This window comes from Caretta caretta, chromosome 5, assembly GCF_965140235.1.
Source record: "Caretta caretta isolate rCarCar2 chromosome 5, rCarCar1.hap1, whole genome shotgun sequence".
Lineage (NCBI taxonomy): Eukaryota > Metazoa > Chordata > Testudines > Cheloniidae > Caretta > Caretta caretta.
In genome coordinates, this window is record NC_134210.1 from 1,530,542 (window position 1) to 1,546,186 (window position 15,645).

General features: G+C 60.1%; 1 pseudogene; it reads left to right on the forward strand.

Annotated features, from left to right (window-relative positions):
• The first annotated feature begins 6,071 nt into the window (after positions 1-6,071).
• Positions 6,072-15,114, forward strand: LOC125628876 (killer cell lectin-like receptor subfamily B member 1B allele C; annotated as a pseudogene).
• Positions 15,115-15,645: the final 531 nt, after the last annotated feature.

The following is a 15,645-nucleotide window of genomic DNA, read 5'->3' on the forward strand; positions in this document are numbered from 1 at the left end:
GGCCATGCGGGTACCCATAGCAGTGCCACTGATCTGAAGGTATACATTGTCCCCAAATGTAAAATAGTTATGGGTAAGGACAAAGTCACAAAGTTCAGCCACCAGGTTAGCCGTGACATTACCGGGGATAGTGTTCTTGACGGCTTGTAGTCCATCTTTGTGTGGAATGTTGGTGTAGAGGGCTTCTACATCCATAGTGACCAGGATGGTGTTATCAGGAAGATCACCGATGGATTGTAGTTTCCTCAGGAAGTCAGTGGTGTCTCGAAGGTAGCTGGGAGTGCTGGTAGCGTAGGGCCTGAGGAGGGAGTCTACATAGCCAGACAATCCTGCTGTCAGGGTGCCAATGCCTGAGATGATGGGGCGCCCAGGATTTCCAGGTTTATGGATCTTGGGTAGTAGATAGAATATCCCAGGTCGGGGTTCCAGGGGTGTGTCTGTGCGGATTTGATCTTGTGCTTTTTCAGGAAGTTTCTTGAGCAGATGCTGTAGTTGCTTTTGGTAACTCTCAGTGGGATCAGAGGGTAATGGCTTGTAGAAAGTGGTGTTGGAGAGCTGCCGAGCAGCCTCTTGTTCATATTCCGACCTATTCATGATGACAACAGCACCTCCTTTGTCAGCCTTTTTGATTATGATGTCAGAGTTGTTTCTGAGGCTGTGGATGGCATTGCGTTCCGCATGACTGAGGTTATGGGGCAAGTGATGCTGCTTTTCCACAATTTCAGCCCGTGCACGTCGGCGGAAGCACTCTATGTAGAAGTCCAGTCTGCTGTTTCGACCTTCAGGAGGAGTCCACCTAGAATCCTTCTTTCTGTAGTGTTGGTAGGGAGGCCTCTGTGGATTAGTATGTTGTTCAGAGGTATTTTGGAAATATTCCTTGAGTCGGAGACGTTGAAAATAGGATTCTAGGTCACCACAGAACTGTATCATGTTCGTGGGGGTGGAGGGGCAGAAGGAGAGGCCCCGAGATAGGACAGCTGCTTCTGCTGGGCTGAGAGTATAGTTGGATAGGTTAACAATATTGCTGGGTGGGTTGAGGGAACCATTGCTGTGGCCCCTTGTAGCATGTAGTTGGAGTCTGGATTTGAAGTTTTTTTGTTGTAATATCACAACTTTCACGTCTGTAATCGCGTGACCAGAGAGATTGAAATGTTCTCCAACTGGTTTATGAATGTTATAATTCTTGACATCTGATTTGTGTCCATTTATTCTTTTACGTAGAGACTGTCCAGTTTGAATGCATCCGATGAAGTGAGCTGTAGCTCACGAAAGCTTATGCTCAAATAAATTGGTTAGTCTCTAAGGTGCCACAAGTCCTCCTTTTCTTTTTGCGGATACAGACTAACACGGCTGTTACTCTGAAACAGTCACAAAAGATAACATTAGCAGTAACATTACCATGAAATGTATTACAGGTGTACATTCACAATCGTTTTTGTCATGCCACACCTTTGGCTCAATACTATTGGGGTTTTGGCATTTTAGGGTTAACCTGTGGCTTTCATTAGCATGATGAACTTTTTCCCTTTCTCCCTGTTCCAGAGGGTCAAAATCTGAGCTCCTTTGCTTCACAGAATCCATTGGCTGGCTGGGTGTGTCCTTTTTGCTAACAACTACAGGCAAGTGTAAGGAAGTGGCCTTTTGTGGAACACTACTGAGAGTATCAATTCAGGACAAATTGCTCAGATCATGGCAGTTATAGCCCAAAGCTGGGGTTCCTTTGCACACCAAGGCAAACCAAACCAGCCAGACAGAGGGGACTTTGGTTTTACCCCACTGGCTAACCAGAAGTCATACAAGCAATTCCCTTAGACGCTCCAGTTTCCCAGTATCCCCACCAGTGCCACTCGTTATGGGGAAGAATGGTTATGAAAACCAATACCCCAGTAAAAGAAAAAAGGTTCTCTCGATCCCAGAATGCTCACTCAACAAATCAACATGGACACAGTCCTGTCCACTGTCTCCCCGACAAGCTGGTTAAGCTTACAGGGCTGTTTAAACTCTCTAACAATTTTTATTCCATCTGAAATCTCCTCAAAGCTATCCACAATGGATTTTTTCAAAGCAAATTCAGTGGCTTCATTTTCATTTGAAAGACTCTGGCCATTAGGCACCAACACACGTTCCTCAGAAGAGAGACGGTTTACTATCCACCATGGCCCATGAAGAGTCAATGGAAACAATTCCTTTTCACAGACCTCAAAGACTTCACCCAGAAATTCCTTCCTTCTGCAATATCCTGCATTGCAACAGGTTCTTTTTGAGCTTTATTCATGTCCAGACCTGACTTTGGCACAACAGACAAATCACCAAACCCCTTCTGAGTTTCACTTACATCCACAATCACCTCTGGCCCATCAGGAGGATTTTCACACAAACACCTTTCAGGTAAACTGCTAGACTTCATAGTCACAAGATTGGAAGCATTCTCTTCCTTGTTACAAGTTTCCACACCTAGTTAAGTCACCTTTATGCTTTCCTTGTGCCCTGGCTACGATAGCACCCTGATCAGACAAGGTTGTCGTATCTTTACTCAGCAACACACTAGCAACAGGCAAAATAGAAACACCAGAATCCCTTGGTCTCTGGGAGCTATTTATGAGATCAACTGGATGGAACCTAGCTGCAATGTCATCATCCCGAGCAGACACAAATTCAGGACCTCTTCCTTCCTGGGCTTTAGTTATATCCAGAATCAACTCTGGGTCAGCTGATAAATTTTCAACCGTCATAGGCTGACAGGCTTCTTCTGTCTGCTTTACAGACAGAAAAGAGCTGGAGAAATATTCCCCTTTACCAGACACACAGTTTGGGATCTCATTTCCCTTGTCCCAGCACACAGGGCTGTTCATGGACCATTGCTTGGAGATTGGGGTAGCTCCCTTCCCCCTGACAGACACAGGAACATTTCCTTCACTGTCACAATTCTCCACACAGGTAACAGGTAAGGTGTAGGGATACTCATCTTCCACTAACCTTGCCGCCCCAAACTGCTGATTACACAAAGCCATCAGCCCAGAAGGCTGCCTAGGCTCATCCAAACTCCCTTTGCCTTCCCCTCTGTAGCGGGGTGAGCACCCGCTCCAGCCCCGAAGTGGTTGGAAAAGCCCTGCAGAGGGCTGGGGCTGGGGAAGGGCGTGAAACCCCGGCTGATTGGGGGAGCTGGTGGCAGCTGGGGGCCACGCCCCAATCAGGGCCCAGCTGGCTCTATAAAGGCTGTGAGCCAGGAGACCAGGGAGAGGCTTCCTCTGCCTGTAGAGGGAGAAGGTCCTGGCTGCAAGGTGCTGAGCAGGACACCTAGACTGGAGCAGGGCTGGGGAAGGGCTAGAGGAGCTGGGAGCTCCGGCCTGGAAAGCCCCAGGCTGCCGGCCCGACCACAGGCCGAATAGGTGCAGGATTGCAGGGGGACAGCCACAGGTAGGCAGAGGCAGCAGGTCCAAACCCAACCTTGCCGGTGATGAGTGGCTCATACTGCAGTCTGCCCCAGGGAGCAGGGCTAGTCGGTGACTGGCAGTAGCCTACGAGTGAGGTGGGGATAGTGGGTGGGGGTTCCCCTGGGAGGGGGAGACCCAGAACTGTGGGGTACTGCCAGGGGGCAGCACCCAAGACAAGGGCACCGGGGTCTGGGAGGGACATGGGGGCCGGGGCGGCAAGACACTGGCCTGAAGAGGGCGCTCCAGAGGCTGGAAGCTAATTCCCCGAGATGACCGGCAGGAGGCGCTGCCGGGTGAGGCTGCACTCCGTGACACCCTCCCTTAACAGATAAATGGCTGTTTCCACAAATAGTGTCTTATGACACCAAGCTACTTTAAGCACATCACTTTTACCTGCGTCAGGCTTCCTTTCCCAAGCTTTACTAGCCAGCAATCCATCACTCAGCAAGACTGTCCCCCTTCCTTCCTCAGTTAGGGCTTTAACCTGATCACCAACTTTAATTTGCTCTAGAGAAACATTTCCCTGAGCCCTATCTCATGCCAGATTCACTTCTGGGATGCCAGATGGACACTCCGAAATTTCTTCCACATACGCACTGCATCTTTGCACAGATAAACAGCCATCTTCCTCATACAGACATTTGGAGAAACCCTCCATCGGCAAATCCTTGCCCCTAGTAGACACAGGTTCAGGATTATTTCTTTCCTGTGACTGACTTATGTCAACCTGACTGAACAAAGCTTTAATATCATCCCCAGCTGTAGCTGGGCTCCGTACAGGCCTGGCCGGGGGGTGGGTCAGGGCTGTAGCTGGGCCCTGCGCAGGCCCGGGGGGGAGTTTTACTCAGAGTTTCCCTGGGGTTGGCAGTAGCAGTCATGCTCCGTCTGCGCTGGGCCCCGGTGTCTGATTCCCGGCACGTCAGACACGGCCGCCTCAGCCTTGTTTCCAGCCACAGGTCACGGGCCACCGAGCAGCAGAGAGACGCTGGACCACAGCAAGACAGCTGGGACGGGGGCCCTTCGGGGCCTACCTGTGGGGACAGGGCCAGACCCGGGGCCGGATCACCAGGGCTGGGGCAGGCACAGGGCCCCGATGGGCAGGGCTGAGCCGGGGCTCCCCGCGCCAGGTCCAGGCCGGGCACAGGGCCCCGATGGGCAGGGCTGAGCCGGGGCTCCCCGCGCCAGGGCCAGGCCGGGCACAGGGCCCCGATGGGCAGGGCTGAGCCGGGGCTCCCCGCGCCAGGGCCGGGCCGGGCACAGGGCCCCGATGGGCCGGGCTGAGCCGGGGCTCCCCGCGCCAGGGCCGGGCCGGGAACAGGGCCCCGTTGGGCCGGGCTGAGCCGGGACTCCCCGCGCCAGGTCCGGGCCGGGCACAGGGCCCCGATGGGCCGGGCTGAGCCGGGACTCCCCGCGCCAGGCCTGGGCCGGGCACAGGGCCCCGATGGGCCGGGCTGAGCCGGGGCTCCCCGCGCCAGGGCTGGGCCGGGCACAGGGCTGTGACGATGTGACTCAGCAGGGAGGGGGGAGTGTTGACCTGGGAATGTGCCCTGGGGATGGGAGACCTGAGAGCCTGTCACCTGAGCCAGGAGGGGGAGGGGGAGGTGACACCTCTGCCCAGGAATGTGAACAGAGGCTGCAGCAGGGAACCTGCTGGGTGGGGTTAGTTTTCAGTTTGGGGCTGGGTGGAGGAACGCAGGGAACCCCAGGGCTGGGGTCTAAGCTCCCTGCTCCCCCAGAAGGACGTGATTGAGGGGTCCTGGTTGTACCCACAAGCTCTGTTTGAGACGGTTTTCCTGTTGTCCAATAAACCTTCTGTTTTACTGGCTGGCTGAGAGTCTCAGTGGATCCCAGGAAGAGGGGTGCAGGGCCTGGACTCCCCCACACTCCGTGACAAGGGCCCCGATGGGCCGCGCTGAGCCGGGGCTCCCCGCGCCAGACCCGGGCCTGGCACAGGGCCCCGATGGGCCGGGCTGAGCCGGGGCTCCCCACGCCAGGGCCGGGCCGGGCACAGGGCCCCGATGGGCAGGGCTGAGCCGGGGCTCCCCGCGCCAGGGCCAGGCCGGGCACAGGGCCCCGATGGGCAGGGCTGAGCCGGGGCTTCCCGCGCCAGGGCCGGGCCGGGCACAGGGCCCCGATGGGCAGGGCTGCAGCCAGCTCCCTGCTCACTTTCTCCTGCCCTGCCCCTGTTCCCCTCAGTCCTGGGCACATAGAGGCAAGACAAAGCAGCCTGAGGCCTGTGGCAGTGGTGGCCGGGGGCAGGAAGGCCGCCCACGACACATCTGTCTGTCCTCGCAGGGCCACTGTCATGTGCTCCATGCATGAGCCACCAGCCATGACAGGGAGAAACCAGAGCCCAGCAGGTGTGTACTGCATCACAGAGCAGCCAGGCACCAGCGAGGGGGGCTTTGTCGCCTTCGGGGCAGCTTCGTGTGGGGCTGGACCAATGGCCGTGCCCTGGCAGAGCAGCTGGAGCCCAGCATGGCCAGCCTAGCTGGTTCCCCGTGCCAGGGCTCTGCTGGGAGTCCCTGTCTCCCCTGGCTAGGTCTCTGCTGGGACTGCCCTGTCTCCCCTGGGAGAGCCGCTGGGGCTGTGCCGAGCCGGCTGCCGCCCCCGCGAGTACTCGCCAGCCCAGCTGGCGTCTCTGGGGATGGAAACGTGCAGAGACACTTTCCATTTCACATCACACCAGGCTGCGCGGGGGCGGGGGTGTTGCCGTGGCAGGGAGCATGGATGGAGCCCATGAGACGGCAGAGGGGGTCGTGTACGCCGACATCCACTTCCCCCCACCAGCCCCACCGGCAGGTAACGGACCCCCTGCGGCGCTCACACCCCGCCTGCTTCTCAGGGGGCTAGGCCTACGATGAAGGAGCTAGCGGCTTGGGGAGGGGACAGGGCGGAACAGGGGGATCACTAAAGCTGGGGTCCCAGCTAAGGGACCCTCACTCCAGAGACACGAGGACACATGCCCGGGCACGCACACGCAGCCACCCTGCCTGTGAGACCTGCTGCTCTCGGGAGGTCTCGGAGCAGGGGACAAGGCGCTGGGGATCTGACTTCTATTCCCAGCTCTGTGGCCCCTCTCCCTGCCTGGGTTTCTCCATGCTGCCGTGCTGCGGATGCTGAAGTCCTTCTCCCAGAGCCAGGGCACTGATGTCCGTGAAGCTGTGAGCTCCCTGGGCGGGCAGCCAGAGACGGGGAATGGGCAAAACACAGGTTATATCAGAGACTCAACCAAAGGGGACTCCCTGACAGGGCAGGCTGAGCTGGCAGCCCTCCCGCAGCCTGACCCCGCCACACTGAGCCCCCTAGAGAGCTCCCCCCACTAGTAATCTGTGTGCTGGGACCCAGGGGAACCCACTGTGCTGAGTGTCCCCCCGCGGTCTCGCCCCCAGCGATCCGTGTGCTGGGACCCAGGGAGACCCCACCATGCTGAGGCCTCCCGAAAGCTCCTCCAGTTGTTACCTGGGGGACCCTGCTGTGCTGAGCCCCCCCAGCGGTGATCCCGACGGACTCTCTCTCCTTTAGCCCTGCAGCAGCTGCCCTCATTCCCCTGGTGCGGGTGGCTCTCGGCCTGGCTCTCCTGTGCATCCTGCTCCTGGCAGCGGTACTCGGCCTGGGCCTGCACCGTGAGTATGGGCAGCAGCCAGTCACTGTCACCCCACGGCCCCTGCAGCACCCGCCCCACATGGCCCTTGGGAGGTCAGGATCCTGCTCAGAGCCAGAGCCAGGGCCAGCTGAGTGCTGGGGTGGGGGCTGTGCAAAGGTTCCCAGAGGACTAGCTCCGAGCAAGTAGCCCCAAAGCAGCTGCCTGGCATAGCCAGCTTCTGGTCTCCTCCCTCAGCCCCTCAAGAGGGGGAGCTGCAGCCTCCCCTCTTGCCCCCCCACCCCAGCACGTCTAGGGGATGCTCTCACTAGAGCCTGGCCAGGCTGCTGCCCGGGCTGCAGGGTGGCAGTTGAAATTCAATACGACAAATGCAAAGTCATGCCCAAAGAAAGGAGTCACTTGAACCCTCAGCCAAACCTGCTCAGCACACTGCTGCAGGCAGGAAAGCCAACGAAACGTCCGGCTGCAAAAGACCCCAGCTGGAGACCAGACTGGAGAATTCTCCAGTGTCACCGTATAGATCTGTGGGCTGCCGCGAGCCCCGGGATGCTGGGCACTGCACGGTCAGAGGGTGTTCAGAAACTAGCAATGAAAACCAGTCACTGCCTGGTGAGATTGCCCTTCGAAGAGACTGAACAGGTGAGCCTGTGCGGGTCAGGGAGGAGAGGCCTGAGGGGGACAAAGGGGCACAGAATAACCCGCCCGGTAGGGATGGGACACTGGGAACTTCTCTTCTCCCTAGCTCATGAAACAGGGACAAGGGCCCAGCCGGGGAGTCAGAGGTAACAAACCTGAAACTGAGACAAGAAAACACCTTTGCCGTGCACCTGGGGAACTCTCTGCCCCATGACACACTGAGCCCAAAAGCTCAGCAGGAACCAAATGAGGATTAAACATTGCATGGCTAACGAGGGCGTCCAGAGTTCCAGCAGAGAGGAGACAGGAGCTTTTAGATGGGCTGTAATCCCTGTGATCTCAGGGCCTGAGCCAAGCCCTAACTGGCAGGGTGGGGGAATCTCCCCCATGGGCTAGTTATTCCACAACTGGCCATGCCATGGTTCCCTGTCCTGTCCTCTGATGCAGCTGGCACTAGGCAGTGCCAGAGCCAGAGGCCAGGCTAGAGGGGCCCCGGGCTGAGCCAGGCTGGCAGTTCCTGTGTTCATAGTCTGCAACTTTAGGGCAAGTGGGGAGCTGTGCCCCGAAGCTGAGGAGCATGGAAGAGAGCCTCGAACACAGGATGCAGCCGTGCGAGAGGTTCCTGGCAGGTACGCGAGTGGGGCAGGGTCCTGGGAAAGGCTTGGGGAGGGTTTCGCTGCCCCCCAGAGTCAGCCCGGTTCCCAGCCCTGTAGGACTGAGGAGCCCAGAGTCCTTCCCCACTGGCTGTGGGCACCCACCATCTAGGCCTCGTGTCTAGTGCTCCAGCACGCTCACCCCCAGCTCTGCCCTGGCTGCCCATCACCTCCTGCTGCTTCCAGCCCACCAAGCCCTCAACGGCCTGGGAGCCCGAGCGCTGGGAGACCCCCCCGCCGGCTCATCCTAGGAGCTCCGGTCAGCTGGGGGATCCTGGGGTGGGCCCCTCTGTGGCCGAGGCAGAGCTGTACGCACCCCAGGGCTGGGGCAGAGAGGCAGGTCTGGAGCTCCCTCCTGCTCTGGCTGGCCCTGCCGTAGCGTGGGCTGGGCTCTCTCCATACAGGGCGGTGCCAGTTCTGGCCAGCCGGCTGGCTCTGGGACGCTGGGAAGTGCTATTACTTTTCTTCGGCCAAGCAGGCCTGGGCCAAGAGCCAAGAGGATGGCCGCTCCCGAGGCGCCCAGCTTGTCACCATCAGAGCCAACGCCACGCTGGTGAGTGCTCGGGGCCGGGGCCAGGGCAGCTGCACCAGGGGCACGGACTGGGGCACTGTGTGTGCTGCCCAAACCTGCTCCTGGCCCTGCACCCAGCCACCCTCCCCTCCCTGGCCATGGCGCTGAATGCCTGGAGGAGCTGGCAAAGGGAGTGTGGGGCCCTGGCCCACGCTTTCCGGGGCAAGGCCTATGGCAGGGAGGAGGGGCCTGGCACTGGGCTGGCGGGTTCTTGGCAGATTTCATTGGTCACCCCGGCACAGAGGATTTTGCCATTGCCAGTGCAATTCCAGCATGTAGACCAAGGGGGGCGCCCTTCCCGCGCGGGGTGCATGGTGACGGGAGCTCTCCAGGGAACGCTCACATGCCCCAGAGAGCAGGGCGGGTGCAGTAGGAGGCGCTCTCCCTGCACAATCAGGGGGTGCTGCGCTGCGGGGAGCGTGGGGGTCGCACGTTCCCAGAATTCTGGACATTCCAGCACTTCTGGGAAAGGGGTGACCCCGCCCCTGCTGGGGTGACCCCGTATGCATGGTGCGTGTGGGATCCCGCCAGATGGTGACGCCAGACGGTTTCACGAGCGTGCTGCCCTCACACCCGCTGGGCTGACCTCGCACATCGTGTGTATGCAAGAGCACGCCAGTGGGGGGCTGTCACGGAGTTCCTGGGCGATGCTCTGGAACTGCTCCCCATGAAGTCAGTCAGGACTCTGGGGTAGTCGCCTTTCTGTGAGCAGCCTGTCTTCAGGACACACAGCTCACACAGCTTCCACCTTCCTGGGTCTGACCTCGGAGCATTCAGCATCCTCTGCCTCTCCGTGCGCTTCCCACAGCGAGTCCGCTCAGGCGGTGCTCCTGGGGAAGCCAGAGGGTCCTGCACCCCAACTTCGCAGTCAGACGTGACTCTCAGCCAGCCAGTAAAACAGAAGGTTTATTAGACGACAGGAACATGGTCTAAAACAGAGCTTGCAGGTGCAGAGAACGGGACCCCTCAGCTGGGTCCATTCTGGGGGGCAGTGAGCCAGACAACCACGTCTGCACTTCACTCCATGTCCCAGCCAGCCCCAAACTGAAAAACCCCTCCAGCCCCTCCTCCTCTGGGCTTTGTTCCTTTCCCGGGCCAGGAGGTCACCTGATTCCTTTGTTCTCCAACCCTTCAGCTCTCACCTTGCAGGGGGGGAAGGGCCCAGGCCATCAGTTGCCAGGAAACAGGGTGTCGGCCATTCTCTGTGTCCAGACTCCTGCACACACATGCCCTCTAGGGCACTGCAATGATCATACACCCTTACCCCACCACCTAGATACTTAAGAACTGCCTAGGGGAAACTGAGGCACCCCCACACTATTCAGAGGAAACATTAAGAACAGTCCCACTTCGTCACAGGGGCGCAGCACCGAGCTGTTCAAAATGCCCCCCCCCATCTGATACCAGGCAAAACCACGTCCGGCTCTGTCCCAGCACTGGCCAGGAGACAAGGCAGCCCAAAAGAGGCGTGTCGGTATAAACCGGCCGAGTGGGCTCCTTGCGTGGGGCTCTCCGAGGAGGGTGCTGGCCCGGCCAAGCGCCGGGGGGCTGCGAGAGGTGCCGTTCAGACACACGGAGCCCGGCTGGGTTTGGGCCCAAGACCACGGCTGTTCGCCAGGCAGCCGGCTGTTCTGTGCAGGGGGCACTGCCCAACCTCGCGCCAGTGAGAGCGAGCTGCCCTTGGGACTGCGCCGGCCTGCCCATCCGCACTGCTCTGCCCGCAGCGGCTTGGGCTGCGTAGTGCAGCGTGTGTGAGTGTGTGCACACGTGTGTGAGGATGTGGACGCGTGTGACACGGAGCTGGGACTCACTCATCGGCTCCTTGTGTGGCAGGCCTTCCTGCAGCGTGTGTCCAAGAGCAACACGTTCCACATCGGGCTGAAGAAGGAACATGCCAGGCTTGACTGGAAGTGGGTGGACGGCTCTGCACTGAACAGGTAAGCCCAGGCCTCAGCCCCACGGCTCTCCCCTCCCAGGGCTCCCGAGAGAACTGCCCACTGGGGCCTCCTCCAGGACCCTGGGGTGCTGGGACGCTCCCACATGCCCCTGCCTCCGATACAGGCAGAGGAGCTGCCCCCAGCCTGCTCTCCCCAGCTCCCCCACCCTCCCTGCCTGCTATGCCGGCTGCACAGAGCTCCCCCCACACAACCTCCTCCACGCGCGGGGGGGCCGGGAGCAGGGTCTCCAGCCGGCTGTAGCTGATCCCTGGGGGCTCCCCTCACGTCCTGTCATGCCTGAGCTGCAGGAACACAGTGGATTTGTCTGCACTCCCAGGTGCCCCCATCCTACAGCTGGCACCAGCAAGGGGCAGTGCCCGCCTTGCCCATGGCCTCACAGCCAGGCTGCAGCAGAGTCAAGAGACCAGACTAGATGGACCCAGCATTCTCATGACCGAGTGCTCCCAGGTACAATCCCCTCGGACACCCTGCTGCTGGTTCCTGGGGGCCCAGGGGCCCCTGAGCTGCAGTTTCCACCTGGTTTCTGGGGCCCCAGCCCGGCTCTGTCCAAGCCCCTGTGGGGTGGAGGGTTGGGTGCTGCCCCCAGGGATCTCCATGAAGGAGGACCCAGGAGACGTCCTGACACTGCCTTTTCTGCTCTCTCCGCCCAGGCTCTTCCCAGTGACACGCTCCACCGCCTCCTACCTGGCTTGTGGGAGGGTGTCGGGCCCTGGGCTGTCGGGCGGGTCGTGCACAGACCCCTGCCGCTGGATCTGTGAGCAGAGTGCCCTCACCTTGCAGTGGGGCCACGGCTCTGCCCCTCCCACTTTCCTGGTGGGGAACACGACCTACACCTGCCTCGATCCCCAGTGAGAGCAGCTGAGGGCCCAGACCCAGGACCCTGCACCTGGTGACCTGCTCCCCTCTGCTCCCGGTGCTCCTGCCCTCCTGGGAGCCCAGTGATCCATGCACCCCCACGCTACCGCCCGCCCCGGGGTCTGGGCTCCCATGAGCCCGTCAGGCCCATGCTCCACTCTGTCCAGCGGCCCCCAGGTCCTGCCCAGGCCTAACGGTCAGAGCAATCACCGGATCAAGCCCCCGCTCCTCCAGAGCCAGATTGTCGCTCTCTGGCCCCCCGGCAGCTGCGCTCCTCTGGGGCAGTGCAGACCGCAGAGTCCAGGGCACAGTGCCTGAGCCGGGACCCGGCATGCCCGGGCGAGGGGACCGGCGGTGGCATGAGCTTCTGGAGATCAGGTGAATCCGGAGTCAGAGCCTCTCCGAGGAACTCTGCAACACCTCCCTCTTCGACAAGGCTTTCCCCGTCTGAACCCCCCGCCCCCCACTGCATCCCCCAACCCCGATTTTATTCCCAAAGGGGAAGGATGCCAGAGGCTCCGTGAACCCCCTAAGGACCGTGCTGTCGCTCTAGATTTGATGGGAAGGCACCCAGCTGCAATGGTGATGGGCAGCAGCAGCCGGGGGGCGGGGGGAAGCTGTTTCCCCCACCCCACCTCTGTAAAGCTCACCAATAAACCCTTAAAATGTTCCCGTCTCACCTTCTCTTGGGAGCCCGTGTGTCGGGGGAGGGGGACCCCTGCATCTATTCCCTTGAGCGCACCCATACGCAGCCCTCACCAGCACCCAGGGAAGCCGTGCCCCAGCGGCTCACAGCCCAGGCAGAGCCCAGTTGCTCAAGGCCTAGGGTAGCCCCACGGCAGCGCGGAGCATCATTCCCCCACCCACCTCTCAGCAGAGGGTGAGCGACAGAGGGACCCGGGCCGGGGGCTCCTCCCAGGACAGCACAGAGCCGTGCCGTGGCTGAGCCCCCTTCCCATAACAGGGGAGCCCCAGCTCTTTTCTGGGGTCAGTCCCCGGCTGGCTGGGGCTGATGGGCTCACTGGACTCGCCCCACACTGCCGGGATGGGCAGCAGCCTGCAGCCGGAGAGGCTCCTGGGTCGCCGACGCGGGGCCGAATCCTGAAGGCCCCGCCTCACTCCTGCAAGGGACGGTGTGACGAAGTGGGCCTGTTCTTAATGTTTCCTCCGAATATTGTGGGGGTGCCTCAGTTTCCCCTATGCAGTTCTTAAGTATCTAGGTGGTGGGGTAAGGGTGTATGATCATTGCAGAGCCCTAGAGGGCAGGTGTGTGCAGGGGTCTGGACACAGAGAATGGCCAACACCCTGTTTCCTGGCCACTGATGGCCTGGGCCCTTCCCCCCCTGCAAGGTGAAAGCTGAAGGGATGGAGAACAAAGGAATCAGGTGACCACCTGGCCCAGGAAAGGAACAAAGCCCAGAGGAGGAGGGGCGGGAGGGAGTTTCAGTTTGGGGCTGGTTGGGACATGGAGTGAAGTGCAGACGTGGTTGTCTGACTCACTGCCCCCAAAATGGACCCAGCTGAGGGGTCCCGTTCTCTGCACCTGCAAACTCTGTGTTAGACCATGTTCCTGTCGTCTAATAAACCTTCTGTTTTACTGGCTGGCTGAGAGTCACGTCTGACTGCGAAGTTGGGGGGCAGGACCCTCTGGCTTCCCCAGGAGCCCCGCCTGAGCGGACTCGCTGTGAGAAGCGCACAGAGGGGCAGAGGATGCTGAATGCTCCGAGGTCAGACCCAGGAAGGGGGAAGCCGTGTGAGATGTGTGTCCTGAAGACAGGCTGCTCACAGAAAGGCGACTTCCCCAGAGTCCTGCCTGGCTTCATGGGGAGCAGTTCCAGAGCATCGCCCAGGGACTCCGTGACAACTGGTGGCAGCGGTGGGATGTACTGCACCCCGTGGATGGCGCTTCCTGCAGTAAGTGACTGGGGAGCAGTAACACGAAGGGGGATTGCCGAGGACCAGGGCTGCTGAAGGCTCAGAGAGGAGCGGTTTCAGGGGGCGGTTAACCCCTCGGAGTGTGTGACCAGCGAGAAGGACTGTGCAGTAATGGGGTCCCCCTGGGGATTGCAGTGAGCAGTCTCAGGGGCGGAGGAGCCTGCAGCTCGACCCTGGCAAAGAGGGGGTGACCTCGAGAAGGGCTGGCACACTAGGGGTTCTCCCTGGAAACCGTGGGGAGCTGAGAGCACACAGGCCTGTGAGTCCACAACAACTTGGGAGGAGCGGAGTGATGGCCTGTCACCGTCTCCTTAAGAAGGACATTGTAACCCTGTGCAAAAAGAGAGGGTTGAGCATTGGAAAGTTCACCAAAGCAGAGTTCATCGTGCAGCTGGAGGAGGATGACCGCTCTAAGGAACAGATTCCTGACCCCAAATGGGGCTATAGCAGGATCTGGGAGCAGCTGAAGCGGGAGCCAGGCATCGCCAAGACTCCTGTCCCCGACCAGACGGGGGTCTTCACGATCAGGTTCCCCATCGGGGGATCGAGACGGACGGGATTGGAGCTGAGTCTGAGAGAGCAAGAGGACCGTGGGAGACAGCGAGAGCCCGAGAAAGAGCTGCAGAAGCAGCAGCAGCATGAACTGGCGGTGGGGGAGCGGAGAGGCCTAGGGGACCTCCCCGGGGTGAGTGGGGATAGATCCCGGGGGGCCAGTTCCGCAGGGAACCTCGAGACTAAATTGCTGCCCCTGGTTAAGGAGGGGGTGGTGTGTGGATGCCACCTCACTGCCTTTGAGCAGGCTGGCGATTTGAACCAAGGGGACCCTGCGGAAAAGCCCCGGTGTCTAGCTCCCTTGCTGGGTCCCAAGGCCACAGACTCCATCAGCCAGATGGGTGGGGATGTGGACGGGCTCCCACTCCTGACCCCAACCTCTATGTCTGTGTGGAGTTTCTTGGGGCCAGGCCCCTCGGACCCGCAGTGGGAGCGGAAGGTGATGGTGTGACGAAGTGGGACTGTTCTTAATGTTTCCTCTGAATAGTGGGGGGGTGCCTCAGTTTCCCCTAGGCAGTTCTTAAGTATCTAGGGGGTGGAGTAAGGGTGTATGATCATTGCAGAGCCCTAGAGGGCAGGTGTGTGCAGGAGTCTGGACACAGAGAATGGCCGACACCCTGTTTCCTGGCAACTGGTGGCCTGGGCCCTTCCCCCCCTGCAAGGTGAGAGCTGAAGGGTTGGAGAACAAAGGAATCAGGTGACCACCTGGCCCGGGAAAGGAACAAAGCCCAGAGGAGGAGGGGCTGGAGGGGGTTTTCAGTTTGGGGCTGGCTGGGACATGGAGTGAAGGGCAGATGTGGTTGTCTGGCTCACTGCCCCCCAAAATGGACCCAGCTGAGGGGTCCCGTTCTCTGCACCTGCAAGCTCTGTTTTAGACCATGTTCCTGTCGTCTAATAAACCTTCTGTTTTACTGGCTGGCTGAGAGTCACGTCTGACTGCGAAGTTGGGGTGCAGGACCCTCTGGCTTCCCCAGGAGCCCCGCCTGAGCGGACTCGCTGTGGGAAGCGCACGGAGGGGCAGAGGATGCTGAATGCTCCGAGGTCAGACCCAGGAAGGTGGAAGCTGTGTGAGCTGTGTGTCCTGCAGACAGGCTGCTCACAGAAAGGCGACTGCCCCAGAGTCCTGACTGGCTTCATGGGGAGCAGTTCCAGAGCATCGCCCAGGGACTCCGTGACAGATGGTCAATGGGGAGACATTCCTGGGGTGGTGAGATCCTGGGACAGAGAGAACTGGTGTCAGACCCTGGGTGGTGCAGCCTCAGAGGCTGAGGAGCTGGGTGAGGGTCCCAGGGACGAAGCCCCTCGCCCTGCCTATGGCCCAGATCCCTGTGCAGACCCAGGAGTGGTGGGGCTGGCTGGTCGTTGGGGTTCTCCGGGATATCGGCTGCGAGACCCTGTTGTGGGGTGATGGTGTCTCTTTGGGACAGGATCCAGGCCCTGCTCCTGT